The sequence below is a fragment of the Nicotiana tabacum genome, chromosome 17 (genome assembly GCF_000715075.1).
Source record: "Nicotiana tabacum cultivar K326 chromosome 17, ASM71507v2, whole genome shotgun sequence".
NCBI lineage: Eukaryota > Viridiplantae > Streptophyta > Magnoliopsida > Solanales > Solanaceae > Nicotiana > Nicotiana tabacum.
Window position 1 is genome coordinate 151,941,501 of NC_134096.1, and position 19,661 is coordinate 151,961,161.

Below are 19,661 nucleotides of genomic sequence, written 5' to 3' on the forward strand. Positions count from 1 at the left end.
TTGGAACCGTCAAATCCCGATTCTGGGATCGTTTTCTCAAAATGTTGACCGAAATCAAACTTGGCCTTTTAAGGCTAACTTAAGGAACCAAGTGTTCCGATTTCAACCCGAACACTTCCAAATCCCGAACCAATCATCCCTGCAAGTCATAAATCATTAAAAACACATACGGGAAGTTTTATTTTAGGGAACGGAGTTTCGAAAGTTAAAATGACCGATTGGGTCATTACATGTTAGCTCTACCGACCTTACGATTAACGACCGTCACCAATCGGTCGATTTTCCCCGTTTTTTTTTTAGTAATGATATATACGCACTCTCCTCGCCCTATCGTAGTTCTCCATTTACTCTCATACAATTTAATATCTCTAGTTATCTATAAGACTGCATACATTTCCTCGTTTGAAAAAACTTACGTATAGCTAGGCTTTATAATGATGAAATCTTCTAATGTCTCTTTCCTCCAAAAGTATGGATTTTACCACCCAAAAATACAAAGATATCACATTATCTTGTATTTACCTTTGCACTTATTTTTCTTTTGATCAGTTTGCCAATATATACTACTACTAGAAGGTGTTGCCCGTGTAATCACGGGCCAAACATTAGTGGAAGCCATATTCGATTATTGAACTCTACAATAGATATGCCTTCTTACCTCTTAGTAAAGTTTGTGGATAATCCCTAAGAATTAAGATTACACATACACAATAAAAAAAAAAAACTTGGTTAAAGTAACATAAGTAGTTGGTGTATACCATCATTGTGGAATCTCTGCACAAACTTGAGTTTTACCAAAATAATGAATGCTGGACAGGTTGAAATATAGAGACTACATTTCAGATAGATTCTCCAAATTCCTTATAAAGTTTGTTGCCTCAGTCAATGCCCACTTCTTATCCAGAAAGCTGGTATATTCTTCTTGCTTGTTCAACTTTTATATGCAGTAAAAAAAATTCACAACAGCAAAGAGCAAACTAAGTAACATAGTGGATTACACTTGGCTTCTCTTGCACTTTGGACTCATTAGTTTACTGAATGCTCGTCACCAATTGTTTGCAAGAGAATGCATTTCTATATTCTTTAGTTTCTACATATCATCACCATTTTGAATTATAAAGAACTCAGTTGGGGAATAGTAGCAGTAGGATCACCGCTTGATACCAGCAACAGAATGCCAGTTGAAAGGATTCTTGAGCATTGTATGTGTCGTCGTTTCTTTTCCATGGTGCGTTGCATCACAAAGAGCAATTAGACGAATGGCAATTCTAGAACAATTAATGTGGTGTGGTTCATCCTTTGCCCGCTGTACTGAAAATCAATTAAACTCAGCATTTAATATATGCCACACGGAGAGAGGAATTGCTGCACATGTTACACAGGAAGCAGATTTCACCAAAATCATTTAAATCCATTTGAGTAGAGAAGAATTCAACTTCTTGGATATTTTACCTGTTCCTTTTGAAAAACCAGAAACCTACCTGACCATTATGTCTAAAATAGCAGTTGTACATCTTCTCTTTTGATTCTCATAATTATGGCAGGTAGCAACATATGTGAATTTCATGTCAGTTTTCAGCTTCTATGGAGCTTACAATTATCTTTGACTTTTTCTTAGCTTCCTCATATGATATTGTAACCACCTCGCAGCCTTCACGAATCTCTGCTAAGTGAAAAACAAATAGGTAAAATATTATTTTTTCACAAGAAAATATAACACTGTTGTCCTGTCCCGAGCATCAAGCAACAAAAGAACTGTCTCTTATTTATGTTGCAAGATATAATTGCAAATGATAATCTCTTCGACATAACATGGCAGGACAGTTAATACGAAAGAACTATGTTTGCTCATTAATAACTCATGCTACCATGTAAAAGAACCAATCATCATAACAAACTGTAATATGTGTAATCAAGTGATACTTGACATTAATAACTACTGAGTAAGCAAGCAAGGAAATCATAACTGCTAATTAAAAAATAAACAAAAGGTTTTTTCATCTCAAAGGAGTTCGTAAGAACTCTAAACCCTTAAGACAAACATAGTATCTATTAGCACAAAGATTTATTTGATGAAATGAGAAATCAAATCAAAATATTATTGAACAATCCAAGGCGAATTGCAGTTTATGCCATAGCGAAGTATAGAGGAAACTCCTATAAAAATAGCTAAACTTATGAGGATGTTTTCAAATAAATAGGATAAGTACATTAAAAATTGCCCAGCTATATTTCACATATAAAATAGATATAACTAATCACACAATAAGGTAAAACTAACTTGATTGAATTGTAGGTACTAAATTATTACACGTTTGCCTCTTCTATAATTAATCAGCAAAAAAATTAGAGTTCTCGTTAACAGGTAAAAAGTATCTATTTATAATACTCGAAAAATTTGTTGTTGGTCATAATGACGTCTGTGGAATCTGGACGATATGAACAATAATCTTGCCAACAATGGAGCATCATAAGCTGCCAAGTTATATATAAAGGACTCAAAAAATCGGCTAGCAGATACATTGTAAAAGGCATCAAGTAGCATTAGAGTTTTCTTATCCCAAGTTTATCCTTCAGTAATGTGATCAATTTATCATCCGCTACTCCCTAGGTGGACTAAGATGCAACTCCCTTAGCAAAAATCAAAGGAAGATGGAAACAACTTGTTTTCAGAAATGTCAAGTCGAAAATCTATTTCAACACAGGATTCTCATGAAGCTACCACTTTACTCTCTCTAAAAGTTCCAAGCCCCTCTTGATGGCTCTTGCTCTTTTTGTTCATCACATGTTCTTTCCCTTCTATAGATATTAATACCTGAAAAAAGCAAAGTCTTGTGCAAGCTATTCTTATCCAAGTTTGATTCAGGCCAAATGGATAAGCAATATCGTTATACGAAGTGGAGAAAATACAGGCGATGGGTCCAAATTCCGATCACAGAACATACAACTACTTGTTCATACCCCAAAAACGGAGTCAAGAAAGAAATATAAAGAGAGAAAAATTGTACATCTTCAATCACTTTGCAACTTTTGGGCCATCTCCCCTGTGACTCGAGTAAATTTGGATTTGAAAAGTTCACGTGGTACATATACCAAAATATGTAAGACTTCACAACTTCATATTTTGCATCAATGTAGGTCAAAATGTCACTTACACCAAACTAAAACAGAAAACATATGAAACATCACAGAAAGTTGCTAGCTAAGATTAAGCATGTGCATTCATATAAAGATGCCCATGTCTAGATGATATCATTAAGCTTATAATAAATTTGTATATATCATAACTTTGAGATAAGCTCACAAGAAAGGCTTGACGAATCTATTTAATTCATTAAAATCTCAAGCAAGAATTTCTTTTAACTACATAATCATGCATGAAAACATTACCAAAATCAAGTTCACATGCCTTGCAAGAGTTCATAACTAATCTAGAAAGCTTGGGAATTTGGTTACTTTAGAAGTCGAGAGCATTGCTCCTTTAAACTATGTGGTTACATGCAGTGGCGGACCCAGAATTTTATGCAAGCGGGTTCAATATTAGAAGTACATAACTTTAGTTGTAAAATAGTAGTTGTTAAGTGGGTTCAAATAAAATATTTATACAAAATTTACGCAGCTTTAATCCTAATTTATACATATACACAGTATTATTTTTGATGAAGCGGGTTCGGTTGAACCCGCTTGCCACCATGTGCGTCCGCCACGGGTTACATGTCAATTCTACTCAAACCCATATTTTTATATCATTGGACACATATTCATGTTCAAATATATCCCATTGTTATCACAAAGTACCTGCATATAAAATACGAAATTGGAACCAGCATGGAGCAAAAATTGACTTCTTAACACTTGTGTTAACACTTGTAGATCTTCTTCCGCAAGCTCTTGTCCTGACCCTTTGGGATGGTTTCATCTAACCGAATCCATGTATGGGTAACTTATATTTTAATGGGTCGTATTGTCTTGTCAACTCCCATTTAGTTACCTGCTAGCAAAAGTTGTTCTGAACCGAGTCAGTAATTAGCTTTTTTTATTTATAGTGAATTAACTAAATAGTATATAATACATAAGATATTGTTCAGTAATTTTGTCTAGTAGAAGTAATGTACATTTGGAGTTGCTAAATGATCCTTCTTGTGCCGAGGGTCTAGGGTAGGGGTAAGGTCTGCGTACACACTACCTCCCCAGACCCCATTTGTGGGATCTCACTAATTGTTGTTGTTGTTTTGAGTTGCTAAATGATAGTATGTTTATGTAATAGAACAACTGGAAAAAAAAGGAATAAAAACTTGTTCAATTGTTTCAGGTTTATTGTCAAACACTTTTGCTGCATCAAAGTTCTTCCATTTTTGTTACTACTATTTATTCCTGATGGCAATTCAGTGCTTCTGTAGAAGAGTTCTTAAAAATAACTACATACATGAAGAAAGAGGAGAAACAAACAAATATCCAAAATCACATACTCTGTAGGAGTATTAAAAAGAAAAACAAAGCGAAAGGCAAAGATACTTTGAGAGAGAGTGAAAATTGTAAATCAATAATCTTGTCAAAAAATAAAATCGAACATCTAAATGCTCATCAAGAAGAAACAGAGAACAAAAATCAGCAAATCCACATACAAAGGGGAACCACAATAGAAATTTTGAAATGAATCAAGAATTCATGGCCAAAAGCAGAAGTAAGGAAGACATGCATATCAAATGAGATAGAAATACCAGACATGAATGTAGAAAATCTAGCAAGAAATTATTCAAAAGAATAGAGAAACCAACATCGAACAAAAATAGACAAAACTTTCAAAGAAATCTAGAAATGAAATCCAGAACACAACACAAGAAAAAGAAACAGGGGAGAAAATTTATAAAACTTAATAAACACAATAGACGCTAGAAAATTGAGGCAAGCAGAATGAAAAATCACAAAAAGACAGAATTTATGAAAGAAATATGAACATAGACAGAGGAGAAATCTCAAACACAAAGGATCAAAAGAAGCCCAGACGAATTGTAAAACTCACTAAACTTGCAGAGTGTGCGAAGGAGAGAAAATTAGAGGAGTTGTAATCTGTCTGCACTCTGCAAATTGAAACAGAGGAGCATTTGAAATGAATTACACGTGGTAAGGTAAAGGAAAAGTGCAGACACGTGTTACTTCACCAACAACTATGGGCCAAACATAGAGTACTATTCACACTTCGTTTTGGACAGTTCAGGAATGCCATGTTCGTACCCTCAAACTCCCACTTCTAAATAATAGAAATTACTGATCATTTGCCAGTTACCACGCAAATTTGAGATACCGTTGAATTAGTGTTACTATATATGGTATTGTCTTTAATCTGCTTGGACACTCGAGAGTGGAGACTGTTAATTCATTTTGTCATTCTAACTTAATCAAAGTATCTAGAACCTAGTTTTTAGCTAAAATTGTCCCTTAGTTAAGTTTAACTTTATTCTTTATCTATTGTGCTAAGTATTTATTGTCCTTTAAGTTTGCCAAACTTGAGCAGGTTTAGTCCACTTAACAAAAGACCCAAACTGGTAGGTAAAAAAACTTTAACTACTCAAATTTTGCAGAATCGATGTAGTGAATCTAAACCTGTTTAACGAGCCGGGTTGACCCGGTTCCGGACTGGCCCGGTGGAAGGGGATCGGGTAGGGCTGGGTTAGGGGGTTGGTCCGTATATATTTTTTTACCGGTTAACCGGATCGGTCAAACTCGGTCAATGAAAGTTACTTTTGAACCCGGTTCAACGACTATTTTTTTAATTTTTTTTAAAATTATCACATTTGTTTCCACAATCTTAAAGGTGATAAATGGGTGGGCCGAGCTGGGCCCTTAGGCCCGAAACCGTTCCGATTCAATTTTTCATCGGATGGGCTCAGACTAGTTAAGCCCGATTTTAAAAACTTAGCAACCGGTCATTATTTTTCTCAACCGGGCCGGTCCGATTAACCGGTTCAACAGTAATTTTCATTGACCGAGTTTGACCGGTCCGATTAACCGGTAAAAAAATTATATACTGACTAACCCCCAAACCCCCCAAACCCAGCCCTACCCGGCCCCCTTCCACCAGTTCGGGCCGGTTCGATTTACTACCGGTCTAGGCCGGTCCGGAACCGAGTCAACCCGGCCTATTAAATAGGTTTAGGTTCATTACATCGGTTCTGCAAAATTTGAGTACTGCAAGTTTTTTTACCCACCAGTTTGGGTCTTTTGTTAAGTGGACTAAACCTGCTCAAGTTTAGCAAACTTAAAAGACAATAAGTGCTCAGGACAATAGATAAAGGACAAAGTTAGACTTACCCCCAAATATAAGGGACAATTTTGGCTAAAAACTCTCTCGAACCTTATATAAGTATGGGAAGATGTGTAAAGAGGAAACATTCTTTTTTTTCGTTCTTCTTAATGTAATAAATAGTAACCGTACCTTACTATTACGACCGGCGAAAGTTAGAAATTTTTCCAAAGGGTGTTCAAACCTTGAAAGAAATTTTTCGATAAAAAGTGTTCAGTATATGTTATATACATCTAAAATTAATATTTTATTTATATAAACAGTATACTTTTTCGTAATATTTCTACGACCTTAGCAAAAGGTGGCTTCGTCCCTGTCTTTGGACATTGTTAGGCTCACATAATAACATCGAGCTTCTATAAGGGTGAAGACCAGTCATCAACTCATAAAGAGTAGAGCAGGCAAAATTGATATTCGTACTTTCCGACTATCGTGTTCACAGGTTATTGAGACGAAAACAGTACAGTAATAGGCATATTGCTGTCACCACTTTTATTTTACTGTAGAATAATGTAATCTTCCTATATTGATATATATAATAATGTCACAAAACAAACCAAACAGCTGGAATAGCTCAGTTGGTTAGAGCGTGTGGCTGTTAACCACAAGGTCGGAGGTTCAAGCCCTCCTTCTAGCGTTTTTGCACTAAATTTTTTTGACTGGTTAAGGAGAAGATGTTTGGAAAAATAAAGGAATAAAACCGTGAGCGGCAGGATTCGAACCTGCGCGGGCAAAGCCCACATGATTTCTAGTCATGCCCGATAACCACTCCGGCACGCTCACCAATATATCATTTATCTTGCTGTTTTCCCATGAAGTGAGTTAATGGCTTTAATGCCAAGCCCATGAATATTTCATGAACACTAGTGAAGGTTCAGCGCGGAGGAGTTAGAGAAATCGGGTTATGTTCCCTGATATAAAAATGGCTATCCAGAAAGGATATGAAATGGTAGTCACTTTTTTAACATGTTATTTAGTTTTTATTCAGTATTTTTAATGTGGATCAAAAATAGCCACTACTCTATTAAAATTAATACGAAAAGACGTTGTTATCCTTTCTTCATGAGTGTTGTGTAAATATTAAGGACATAGTGTCCTTAACATTTACACTGCACACATGAAGTTAAGGACGCCATGTCCTTAATATTTACATTGCACATATAAAGTTAATGACATGATTTCTTAAAGTTTAACAACGGAAGGTGCAAATACATGACACTTTGTCCTTAATATTTACACAACATTCATGAAGTTAAGGACACAATGTCCTTAATATTTACACAACACTCATAAAGTTAAGGACACTAAGTCCTTAACATTTACAGTGCACATATGAAGTTAAGGACATGAGGTTCTAAAGTTTAACAACGGAAGGTGCAAATACATAACGCTTTGTCCTTGATATTTACACAGCATTCACGAAGTTAAGGACATCATGTCCTTAATATTTACACATCACCCATGTCTAGCACAAGGGTATTTTCGTCCGGATGAGTACAAATTTATTAAGCACTGGCTAAAGAGTAAAGACATCTCTAATTAGTGGCTAACTGTGCACTTCCCCTATGAAATGCTATACAACATTTCTTTACAAGAAAATAAATTAAGTTGGGCTGGATTCTTACGTGGTCCATATGGGCTGGATCATCTGATTCCAAACTGTACCAAGTCCAATAAATTATGATGTAAATAGAAGGAAACAAAATAAAGAAGAATTAACCTAAATAGCCGTGCACCAAACCATTTAAATTAAAAATAGCTAATATATATATATATATATATATATATATATATATATATATATATATATATAAAATCAACGTATCATTTATATATTGTGAATCCGGCTGGCCCAACTCCCACCTTATTACCCTGTTTAGCTCTATTCTCCTTGTTTACATAGTAGCCAACAGCCCCATGGAAGTAGCAGTAGAAATGACACCAGGTGGCCACTCTAGATGGCTGCTATTTAGGAATTAACCAGTGTATCCTGAATTTCAGTTTTTCAATTCAATTTTTTCAGGACAAAAAGGTCCTGAATTGTCGTGAAGTTAAGACGTTTTGTTTAAAATTTCAAAATAAAAATAAGTATTGATTAGTCTCTAAATATCATCCCTGAAAATGACTATTTGTGCACTTGCCCGAAGTAGCAGCAGCATCTACAGTGTCTAAGGTAGTGTTGTATCCTTTGCATTATTTGCACCGGATGACATTTTAGGTATCATTCTTTAAAGTTTGACCTCTGTTAGCCTAGTAGGCAAAATAGGTTTCGTTTTTGAAAATAATTGAATAATTTTTTTGCAGACAAATTTAATTGATTGAACGAGTACAAAATTGAAAGGTAGACTCAAAAAAGGCAAAACTCCCGTATTGTATTTTTGAAAGGTATTTTTGTCATGGTGATTAATACTTAAATATTTTCTTCACAAAAAAAAAGAGAAACAGCTTAACTGCAGCTCGACAATGCTCTAACAACTACTGGTTTTTGCTGCATGCTGTCTTGCACATCACTGGCGGAGCTAGAAGGCCGAGTACGGGTTCGGCTGAACTCAATAACTTTTGCTGATCAACTAATGTATTTGTGTTTAAAAAATTCATTAAATATATACAAATATTAAATTTAGAATCCATTTATCAGTCTTGAAGTCGTTATAAAATTTAAAACTCATAAAGTTAAAATTCTGGCTCCGTATCTGTAGCATCATGATCTACAAAGGTAGAATGGTTGATTAGTTTAATCAGTCCCTTTCTGTTAGTACTCGGGATGTCATCTGGAAACATACATTACAAGAAAGATTACCACATAGACATAGTATAGTATATCAATTGTTAGACAAATGATAACGTAGATAAACCGGGTATATATATGATGTTTTGTAGATTGGTTATATTAGAATGGTTAACTAGAATATATCCGTTACACTTATATATGATGTACTATATATCAAGGAGGAAAATGTTGCTGCAGACTGTAATACACTACTGAACAGCAAAGGAACTTTATTGTATGATCGCCAATAAATAAACTACATTTGGTTTAATTCATCAATTTAGTTCATCTGTAGCAAATAATCTATGTGATGTATAGTCAATTGTATATTACCAATGAAGATCATTTAAGTTTTATCTAATTAAGAAAGTCCAAGACTAATAAAAATAAAAACTAAAATTAAAATAAAAGTTGCATAGATTCTTAAAACTACTAACTACACAAATAAAATAAATTAAATTACTGTTAGTTGAAATACATACTTTCGGACAAAAGATTATTAGGAGGACCTCCTCCTCTTACCTTACAACATAAATATTAAAACATTTTGTTCCGTTAATTTATTGCATTATTCTGGTAGTTAAAGTATGCTTTTATGGGATACATTTAATTGAGTAACTGCAATATTAAATTAGAGATAATGACACACTTTAAAGAATAAAATTCACTAAGTATTCACATGACCATTCAATCTTTTTAATAAAAAAAATCTGTCAATAACACTTAAGAAGATAAGAACCAAAATTAATTGTGTGTAAATACTAACATTAGAATAATGAGTATTGTTTGACAGTTGATTATGAACTTCAATAAGTTTTCAATCATCTATAGTATAACCCGAAAAGCAAAAATATTTTATTCATAAAGTTACTAACTCGTTGTCTAGTGATTTTTAAACTATTAAATATATAACATGTGATTTTTTAAATTAATTAGATTACATTATATTTTAACTTAAAGTTACTTACAAATTGTCAATGTTATAGATTAATGCCTAGTGAATTGAACGTTTGAATTTTTTGGCAGAACCTTCATAATACAAGTAGGTGGTAGAATTATCTTTGTTCCTCTCACAACTCCACACTTTTTCTTTGTAGGGTTATTCTTCTTTTGATCTCATCCTTATTTGCTTTTGTTTCTTTCTTTTTCTTTTGAACACCAAAAGTATTTAAATCTTTGAGTATTATGAAAACACGGAAAGAAACTGAGAATTTTAAAAAAGAACGTTAGAGTAAACATGTTATAAATTTATAAAACCCATTTGAAGAAAAATCAAGGAGTTATGAGTGTTAGAAGAGAAACAACTTTAGACAAAGAACATCAGTTCAAAAAAGTTCATTGAAGAAAGAAAGCAAGGCAAAAAGAATTAAGAACATATAGAAAAATGATAAATCTATATATAAGAGGAAAAGAAAAGCACATTAGAATCTCACTTCGACATAGGAGAAAATCACTACTCAAAGTTATTATAATTGTATAGTATAAATATATAAAACAAAAAATAGATATCAAACTCTATGTATTATTTGAAAAAAATCACTACTTCAACTTATACAACAAAAACCTAAAGATGACAAAATCAAAGACCATTAATGAGAATTGTGAAATAGGCTTTACTTCAATCTTCGCCTCATTATTTGACACTTCCTCTGAAATATTCTTCTTAAGATTCACACATGTATGGAATATCTCCGTGCATTTACCTTAAACAAACAACAACGAATATAATTTAAACCATACCTTATTATATTTTTTTCTTTTCCACTCTACAACCTTTGACATAGAGATAGCTCAAACCATTATAAGCAGAATGTAAAGTTAGTATCAATCTTATTTGTTCAAAACATAGAATTCCTTATAAAGGTACATATGGAGGAACATATAATAAATTATCATAAACTTACACATTAAATATAGAGGTTATGAATATGAAAGGTATGGGAGTTATTGAGATTATTAAAAATATAAGTTATGAAGATAAAGAGGTGTGAGCTATGAAGATAGAATTTTTAATATAAAATAAATGGGAAAAATGATGAAAACCCCCCAAAAAGGAGAAAAAAGATAAATATGTTTCTTGGCTTAAGAAAGGTGCCACCTCACTCTCTTATTATATATATATATATATATATATATATATATATATATATATATATATATAGAGAGAGAGAGAGAGAGAGAGAGAGAGAGAGAGAGAGAGAGAGAGAGAGAGAGAGAGAGAGAGAGAGAGAGTAGGTTTTTTTTTATCCTTATCCCTTTTTCCGATGGTCCTGTTTTAAGGCATTTGTTGATGTCTAGTTTTATATCTATCCGTTTCAATTTAGATGATGTAGTTTGACTCGGCACGAGATTTAAGTTTTTTTTTTTTAAAACTTGTGATGTTAAAAGCTTAAGGGATAAAAGTTTTATGGGGCCATGACATTTGTGTGGTTATAAAAGCTTCTTATTAAAGGTAAAATGATTAAAATAAAAATTTTAAAATTAAATTATTTCCAAATTTAAAAATATGTCATTTATTTTGAACAGCCAAAAAGTACCTCATCTAAAGGAATTGCAAAGAAGCTTCCTCTCATCACTTCTTTTGCACCTAATAGAATGAGAAATAAGGATTACATGGTGAAAGGGAAAGAAAAGAAAATCCTCTCTGATAAGTCATGCCTTGTTAGAGGAAAATGCCATTTGATCTTAGCTCATAGCTAGCCCAAGTGGCATTATGCTCTAGTATTTGTTAGCATAGCAAGTGGAGTACTATTTATCATATCTTAGACTAACATAAACTACAATTGCCTAAAATATGAATACATTTGTTGGTGCACGAAATGTCTTTTTTTCTTTTCTTTTCTTTTCAAATCAACAGTAGCTAGGTGGGAGCTAGCTAAGAAACCTGTGGATATTAATTAAGCTAATTACCTAGCCCCTGTGTACTCGAACAAGTTCACAGGACGTTTACCGAAAATTTTAACATAATATATTAATTACGTCCAAAGGGTTCCTAAAGTCAACACAACTTAGGAGGCACATGATTCGAGTCCGAAACCTAATTGTGATTTTTTTAAACTCTAGCTACCATAATAGGTAAAAAAAACATACTGGGCACTATTTTATATATAGCGCAGTTATTCACCGCGCTATATCTTAACGATACGTTTGTCCGTTAAGGTTTAGCGCGGTGAATAATCGCGCTATATTTGAACTTAAAATGGACGGGAAGGTATAACGTGCATATATACCGCGCTATAGTATAGCGCAATATATATGCACGCTATACCTATATAAAAAAGCGTGCCTTCTCCTTCCTTCCCCACGGACGCGACCCTCCCTTTCCCATTTTTTATTCCAGCAGCGGTCCCCCCATTTTAACGAAAAAAGCTCGGTTGAAGCCCACTGGTTCCACAAAAAGTATAGATTCTCGGTATTGTAGCAAGCTAACATCGTATCTAAGGCGTTATCGCGTGGTGGGTTGCTCATTTCGGTTCCAAATCATCAAATATTCAACTTTCAAAAAAATTAAAATCGAGGTATTCCGACTTATTTTTTGTTAAAACTCGTGTATAAAAAAATGCCATTTAGTTATTTTTTACCGTGTTCTATATTATTTCGTAATTGTTTTGTGATTTAATTAATTTATTTTTTATACATATTATATTATTAGTGTGCTAAAAAAATTAATAAAATAGAGAAATTATTATTTTATGAATAATAATGTTTTTAGTTATTATAAAAAATGGTAATTCGTTATTTTTTTACTGTGGTATATGTATTTTTGTGATTATTTTGTGATTAAATTAATTTGTTATTTTTTATCCGGATTAGATTAATTATGTGCTAAAAGATTAGTAAAATAGATAAATTATTATTTTAGGAATAATTAATCTTATTTAGATGTTATTGTTGTACATATATTAATATGTGACTTTAATGTTGTTTAGTTCCCTAAAGTGTTATGTTGTGCCCATAATTTTAATGTAGTGCCCGTAATTGTAATGTAGTGCCCTTTAGTGTAGTAAAATATAGTGCCATTTTGCGTAGTATCTTTGTCGTTATTGAAATTAATCATTAATTATCTGTTAGCCCCAAAAATATCTGAAAAAAGATGATAGTTCAAACACAAAATCTCTCAAATTCTAATCAACAAACGTAAGAAAATAACATTAAAAAATAGCAATATTTGTCAAACTAAGTATTTTTATATGAATATTTAATAATTAAAGCATGTATAGTTATGAAAATTAATTATTTAATTCTATTATACTAAAACATAAGTGAGTAAGAAAATAAACATATAAAATAATAAACTAACATATAAAATAAAAAAATAAAAAATTACATATAGACAATGATTATCTTGTTTTCCCAACAGTTATCGAGTGGGAGGGACTACATAAGTTTCTACCACAGACGTTGGACGTATGAGTCCCATATTATTGTAGAAATCAAGCAAGTGGTCTTATTGATGATAGCGATGAAATACGATAAATGTGTGTCAACTGGGGCCTAGATTACGATGCCCTCGGTCTGGAGGAGTGCGTACACGATGTTGACGAAGAAGATTAAGACAGTGACAATGAAATAGTGCCAGACAATGACGATAATGGCGAATGACAATTTTTTTTTCTTGGGTGTAAGTTAAATTCTTGTACTGAAGTACTAATGCTAAATATCAATTAGATTTAACCCCAATGGAAACATAATTTTATTTTATACATTTTTCAAGTTGAACATTTACATACATTTATTACAACAAATTACTGCAACAAAACACTACGTGTATCCTTGATAATTGGGCACATTAGATGAACTTCCACCGGGAGCTGAATTACCACCGCTACCCAAACCAGCTGAAGGACATTTACGACGGTCGTATCCTGTTTGGGAACATATGCCACATTTACGCGCATAAACGGTATCGCCAATATCCATTTGGTTCCGTATACACGTTCTTTTTTGCACTTGTCGTTGACACACATAATCCTTATTACACATCATTTTAAATGGTTCCGGCGGCCAATAATGCTCAGCACCCACTAGCTGCAACTGTCCACTATAGGTATTTAAGTATGCAACAATACTATATTCTTTATCAACGTGCCTCGTTGCTGCGAAACATGTACGTTGAAAGCACTTCATGACATGTGAGCACGACATGTGATAGATGGACCATTTTCCACAGGAGCATAACCTTCTGGCTTCAGTGACGGTGTGTGTATTATTCCCCAGATTGTGATAAATAGCAGTGCGAACTTCAAAAATATTTTACTCGTTGCAATACTGCAAAAATGAATGCCACTGCGTTCGCTTCCTATATTTCTCAAATCTTTTCATTGGTATTGGCATAAATTCAACACCCCTTTCCATCAATGACGATGCACCTCTAGATCTTTCAACAAACCTCTTCGCCATCTGCTTGAATGACATCCGCACCATGGTAGTGACAGGCAATCCACGTGTAGACTTCAATAACCCGTTGAAAGAATCTGACACATTTGTCGTCAGAATTCCCCATCTTCTCCCACTATCCGCATACAAAGTCCACTTGTCAAGCTCATGTCGCATCAACCAACTATAGGCTCCTTGGACCGGATCAATTCCATTTGCTTCCTGAATTTACATGATGATCTGTTGCAGCCATCCACATTAAATCATGCAAGTCCTTGTTCGGATAAGCCCTCTGCAAGTTGGCCTTCAGGTGCCTCACATAGTAACAGTGGTAGGCATACAGTTCCTGCCATGCACGCAAATTCTATACAGAACTTAAAATACCACTATGCAGATCAGATATTAGACAAATACCTGAATGTTGTCTGACAATGTGCTCCTTCAAGTGGTTCAAAAATAATGTCCATGTCTATTAGCTTTCATTGGTACAAATAGCAAATGCTAGGGGAAATATACTTCCATTAGCATCTACTGCAACGACGATCAACAACTTAATATCATACTTTCCATAGACATGAGTGCCGTCTATAGATATTACCGACCGACAATGCACAAAACCATCAATGGCTGATTTAAATGCCCAAAACACATATCTGAATATGTGTTTTGGTATTTCCGGACTCCGCTCAAGCTTCCATTCAATAATAGTCCCGGGGTTAAAGTATTGCAATGTAGCCATGTACTTGGTTAGAGAGGCAAATGACTTATCCCAGTTACCATAAACAATTTCAAACGCACGTTTGTGCCCGAGAAATACCTTTCTTTTGTAATGGTACATCCATATACCTGGTGGACAGATGTTATACACTCTTTTGTCACGACCCCAATTTCCCTCTGTAGGACGTCGTGATGGAACCTAGTCTCTAAGATTAGGTAAGCCTAACAATTTACGGAATAACTGAATAATAAACTGAACTCCAATCTCAACACATGATATATAAATGAAAAATGCGATTTAAATAATTACAACTCCCAAAATCCGGTAGAAATAAGTCACAAGCTTCTAAGAGAAAATGCTAAGTATCTTTATACATAAAAGTCTAAAGAGAATAAGGGGAAATAACATAATAAGGATAGAGGGGGACTCTGAGGTCTGCGGACGCTGGCAGATATACCTAGAAGTCTCCACGCACGGTCCAACTCACTGATATCTGGGCTGGTAGGAAGAACCTGGATCTGCACAAAAAGATGTGCAGAAGTGTAGTATAAGTACACCACAACGGTACCCAGTAAATGCCAGGCCTAACCTTGGTAGAGTAGTGACGAAGTCAAGTTAGGGCCCTACTGGTTTAAAAGGAAAGTAAGGCAGAAGATATAATAATATTTTGAAATGACTGAGAATTTAAGCAATAAGAAGTTTCAGAAAATATCAGCACAGTAAATAGAGGTAAACAACATGGGCACTCCCGAGGTACCGCCTCGTAGTTCCAAATGTAAATATGCATGATAGGGGGGATCTCCCGAGTAAACACATCGTAGTCCCAAAGTAAATATGTAATACATGGGGATCTCCCGAGGAACCGCCTCGTAGTCCCAAAGTAAATATACAGTACATGGGGATCTCCCGAGTAAACACCTCATAGTCCCAAAGTAAATATGCAGTACATGGGGATCTTCCGAGGAACCATCTCGTAGTCCCAAAGTAAATATGCAGTACATGGGGATCTCCCGAGTAAACGCCTCGTAGTCCCAAAATAAATATGTAGTACACGGGGATCTCCCGAGGAACCGCCTCGTAATCTCAAAGTAAATATGCAGTATACGGGGGATCTCCCCAGGAACCGCCTCGTAGTCCCAAAGTAAATATGTAGTACATGTGGATCTCCCGAGGAACCGCCTCGTAGTCCCAAAGTAAATATGCAGCCGATAATCGAAGGAAACATAAATTTACAGTAAGAAATCTTATAGTTAAAGATTTAATTCAAATCAAGGGAAGCAGGTAATTCAACTAAGCATGTTGTACAAATTGCAAGTAAGAGTTAAGGCACATAGGCATGCGATACTAGGCTAAACATGAACACTACATATGCTAAGGCAACTCAGTTAAGGAATTTAAAAGAAGACAACTTGACAAGAACCGAAAATTTCCATAATTAGCCCATGTACGCACTCATCACCTCGCGTACACGACGCTCACACAAGGTAAGACATATCACATATCACATATTGTTACAACAGTACCAAATCCTAAAGGGATTTCCCTACACAAGGTTAGACAAGTCACTTACCTCAAATCTCGCTCAATTAATTGGTAAGAATGCCTTTTCCTCCACTTTCTGACTCCGAATGGCCCAAATCTATCCAAAATCAATTATATAACATGAATACAATTACAAAAAACTAATTTAAATAATAAATCTACAACTTTAGCAAAGAATCGAAAAATCGCCCCAAAAAGTCGACCCGGGCTCACATCTCGGAATCGAGTAAAAGTCACAAAATACGAACACCCATTCGATATCGAGTTCACCTATACCAAAATTACCAAAATTCGACACCAAGTCGCCACTCAAATCCCCAAATTTAACTCTCCATATCCCTAGCTTCAAACTCCCAAATTTCACCTTTAACACACGCAACCTAGGTGGGAAAATCAATGGGGAAATAATGTTATTGATCAAAAATAATTACAAGAGACTTACCTCAAGAAACCCCGTCGAAAATGCTCTCAAAAATCGCCAAGACCCGATCTCAAAATGTTTAAAATGAGCAAAAATCGTGAACCCTTGCATTTAAGTATTCTGTCCAGCATTTTCGCTTCTGCGGACACTTAGCCGCATCTGCGGCATCGCAGAAGCGACAACTTATCAGCTTCTATGGTTCCCTCACTCCAGCGGTCGCTCTTTCGCACCAGCAGAATTTCTGCTTCGGCAGACCTAAATCCGCTTCTGCGCAAACTCGACCGCTTCTGCGAATAGGCCTCCCAAGCACTCATCCGCTTTTGCGATCCCTCTTCCGTAGAAGCGACTCCGCTTCTGCGGCCTTCACGTCGTATCTGCGACCACTAGCCACTTCCCCCAGATCCGTATCTACGCCCACTTGCTCGCTTCCGCGGGCTCGCACCTGCGGTCAATCTTGCGCAAGTGCGATTACATCAGAGCTGGTGCCTTCAGCCATTCCCACAAGTCCAAATTTGATCCGTTAACCATCGGGAATCCACCCGAGGCCCACAGGACCTCAACCAAACTTACCAAAAAGTTCTAAAACGTCATACAGACTTAGTCAAGCCTTTAGATCACATCAAACAACGCTAAAAATACGAATTGCCCATCGATTCAAGCCTAACGAACTTTAAAACTTCAAACTTCTACATCTAATGCCGAAACCTATCAAATCAAGTTCGATTGACCTCACATTTTTCACACAAGTCATAATTGACATTACGGACCTACTCTAATTTTCGGAATCGAAATCTGACCCCGATATCAAAAAGTCCACTCCAAGTCAAACTTTTCAAAAATTGTCAAATTTCCTACTTTCACCAATTGACGTTAAAATGAACTACAAACATCCTATTCAACATCCGAACACACTTTTAGGACCAAAAACACGCTACAAAGCTACATGAACTGACAAAACTCCATTCCGAATCCATCTTCACACAATTCAAACTACGGTCAATTCCAAAGACTTAAACTTCCCTTTTAGGGACCATGTGTCCCATTTCACTCCGAAACCAAAAACAAAACTTCCTGGCAAGCCACAAAACCCAAAAATGAAATAGAGGGAGAAATAATTAGGGATTCGGGTCTAATACTCTCAAAACGACCGACCGGATCGTTACATCCTCCCTCTCTTAAAACAAACGTTCATCCTCGAACGAGTATAGAGACATACCTGGAGTGGTGAAAAGATGAGGATAACGGATGCGCATATCATGCCCGGTCTCCCAAGTCGCCTCCTCGACCGGGTGACCCCTCCACTGAACTTTCACTGAAGCAATGCTCTTTGACCTCAACCTTCGAACCTGCCTGTCCAAAATGGCCACCGGCTCCTCAACATAAGATAGATCCTTGTCCAACTAGACTGAGCTGAAGTCTAATACATGAGATGGATTGCCGTGATACTTCCGGAGCATGGATACATGAAATACTGGATGAACTGTAGAAAGACTAGATGGTAGTGCAAGTCTGTAAGCCACCTCTCCAACCCTCTCAAGAATCTCAAAAGGTCCGATATACGCAGGGTTCAACTTGCCCTTCTTTTCGAACCTCATAACACCCTTCATAGGCGAAACTCGGAGCAAGACCCGCTCCCCAACCGTGAATGTAATGTCACGAACCTTCTGATCCGCATAACTCTTCTGCTTGGACTGGATTGGACTGTACGAAGTCGATCCTAAATTAATTTAACTTTCTCCAAGGCATCCTGAACCAAATCTGTACATAATAGTTAGCCTCACCTGGCTTGAACTAACCCACTGGAGACCGGCACCGTCTACCATACAAAGGCTCATACGGCGCCATCTGAATACTTGAATGATAACCTTTGTTGTAGGGAAACTCCACAAGTGGTAAGAACTGATCCCAAGCACCCCCAAAATCAATCACACACGCACGAAGTATATCCTCCAATATCTGAATAGTGCGCTCGGACTGCCCATTCATCTGAGGGTGAAATGATATACTCAACTCCAAAAGAGTACCCAACTTATGCTGTAAGGCTCTCCAGAACGGTGATGTAAACTGTGTCCCCCGGTCAGAGATAATAGATATCGGTACGCCATGAAGTCTGACAATCTTACGGATGTAAACTTGAGCTAGCTTCTCCGAAGAGTAAGTAGTAACCACAGGAATGAAATGAGCTAACTTGGTCAATCTATCCACAATCACCCAAACTGCATCGAACTTCCTCTGAGTCTGTGGGAGCCCAACAACGAAATCCATAGTGATCCACTCCCATTTCCACTCCGAAATCTCTAACTTCTGAAGCAATCCACTCGTTCACTGATGCTCATACTTCACCTGCTGACAATTTAGGCAATAAGCTACATATTACACTATGTCCTTCTTCATCCGCCTCCACCAATAGTGCTGCCTCAAATCCTGATACATCTTCGTGGCACCTGGGTGAATGGAATTGTTACACCCCATATTTTCGTACGTGAAAGTATGCCGTAAGTCAATTGATGTAAGCTCGGAAATGAGATTC

At 35.8% G+C, this 19,661-nt stretch overlaps 1 long non-coding RNA gene and 2 other non-coding genes across 7 annotated transcripts; 1 reads left to right on the plus strand and 2 right to left on the minus strand.

The window, feature by feature from the left end:
- Positions 1-1,045: 1,045 nt before the first annotated feature.
- On the minus strand, positions 1,046-5,366 carry LOC107810624 (uncharacterized). Of its 5 annotated transcripts, none has more exons than XR_001653697.2 (2): positions 5,029-5,366; positions 1,046-3,991 (listed from the first exon to the last, which is right to left on the minus strand). It is a non-coding gene; the product is annotated as an uncharacterized LOC107810624 (long non-coding RNA). The 5 variants fall into 5 exon arrangements; XR_001653693.2 differs by having other exon boundaries at positions 5,024-5,366; XR_001653696.2 differs by having other exon boundaries at positions 1,046-3,994; positions 5,024-5,366.
- A 1,501-nt stretch (positions 5,367-6,867) lies between these two features.
- Positions 6,868-6,941, plus strand: TRNAN-GUU (transfer RNA asparagine (anticodon GUU)). The gene has a single exon. It is a non-coding gene; the product is annotated as a tRNA-Asn (tRNA).
- A 64-nt stretch (positions 6,942-7,005) lies between these two features.
- Positions 7,006-7,087, minus strand: TRNAS-AGA (transfer RNA serine (anticodon AGA)). Its single transcript has one exon. It is a non-coding gene; the product is annotated as a tRNA-Ser (tRNA).
- Positions 7,088-19,661: the final 12,574 nt, after the last annotated feature.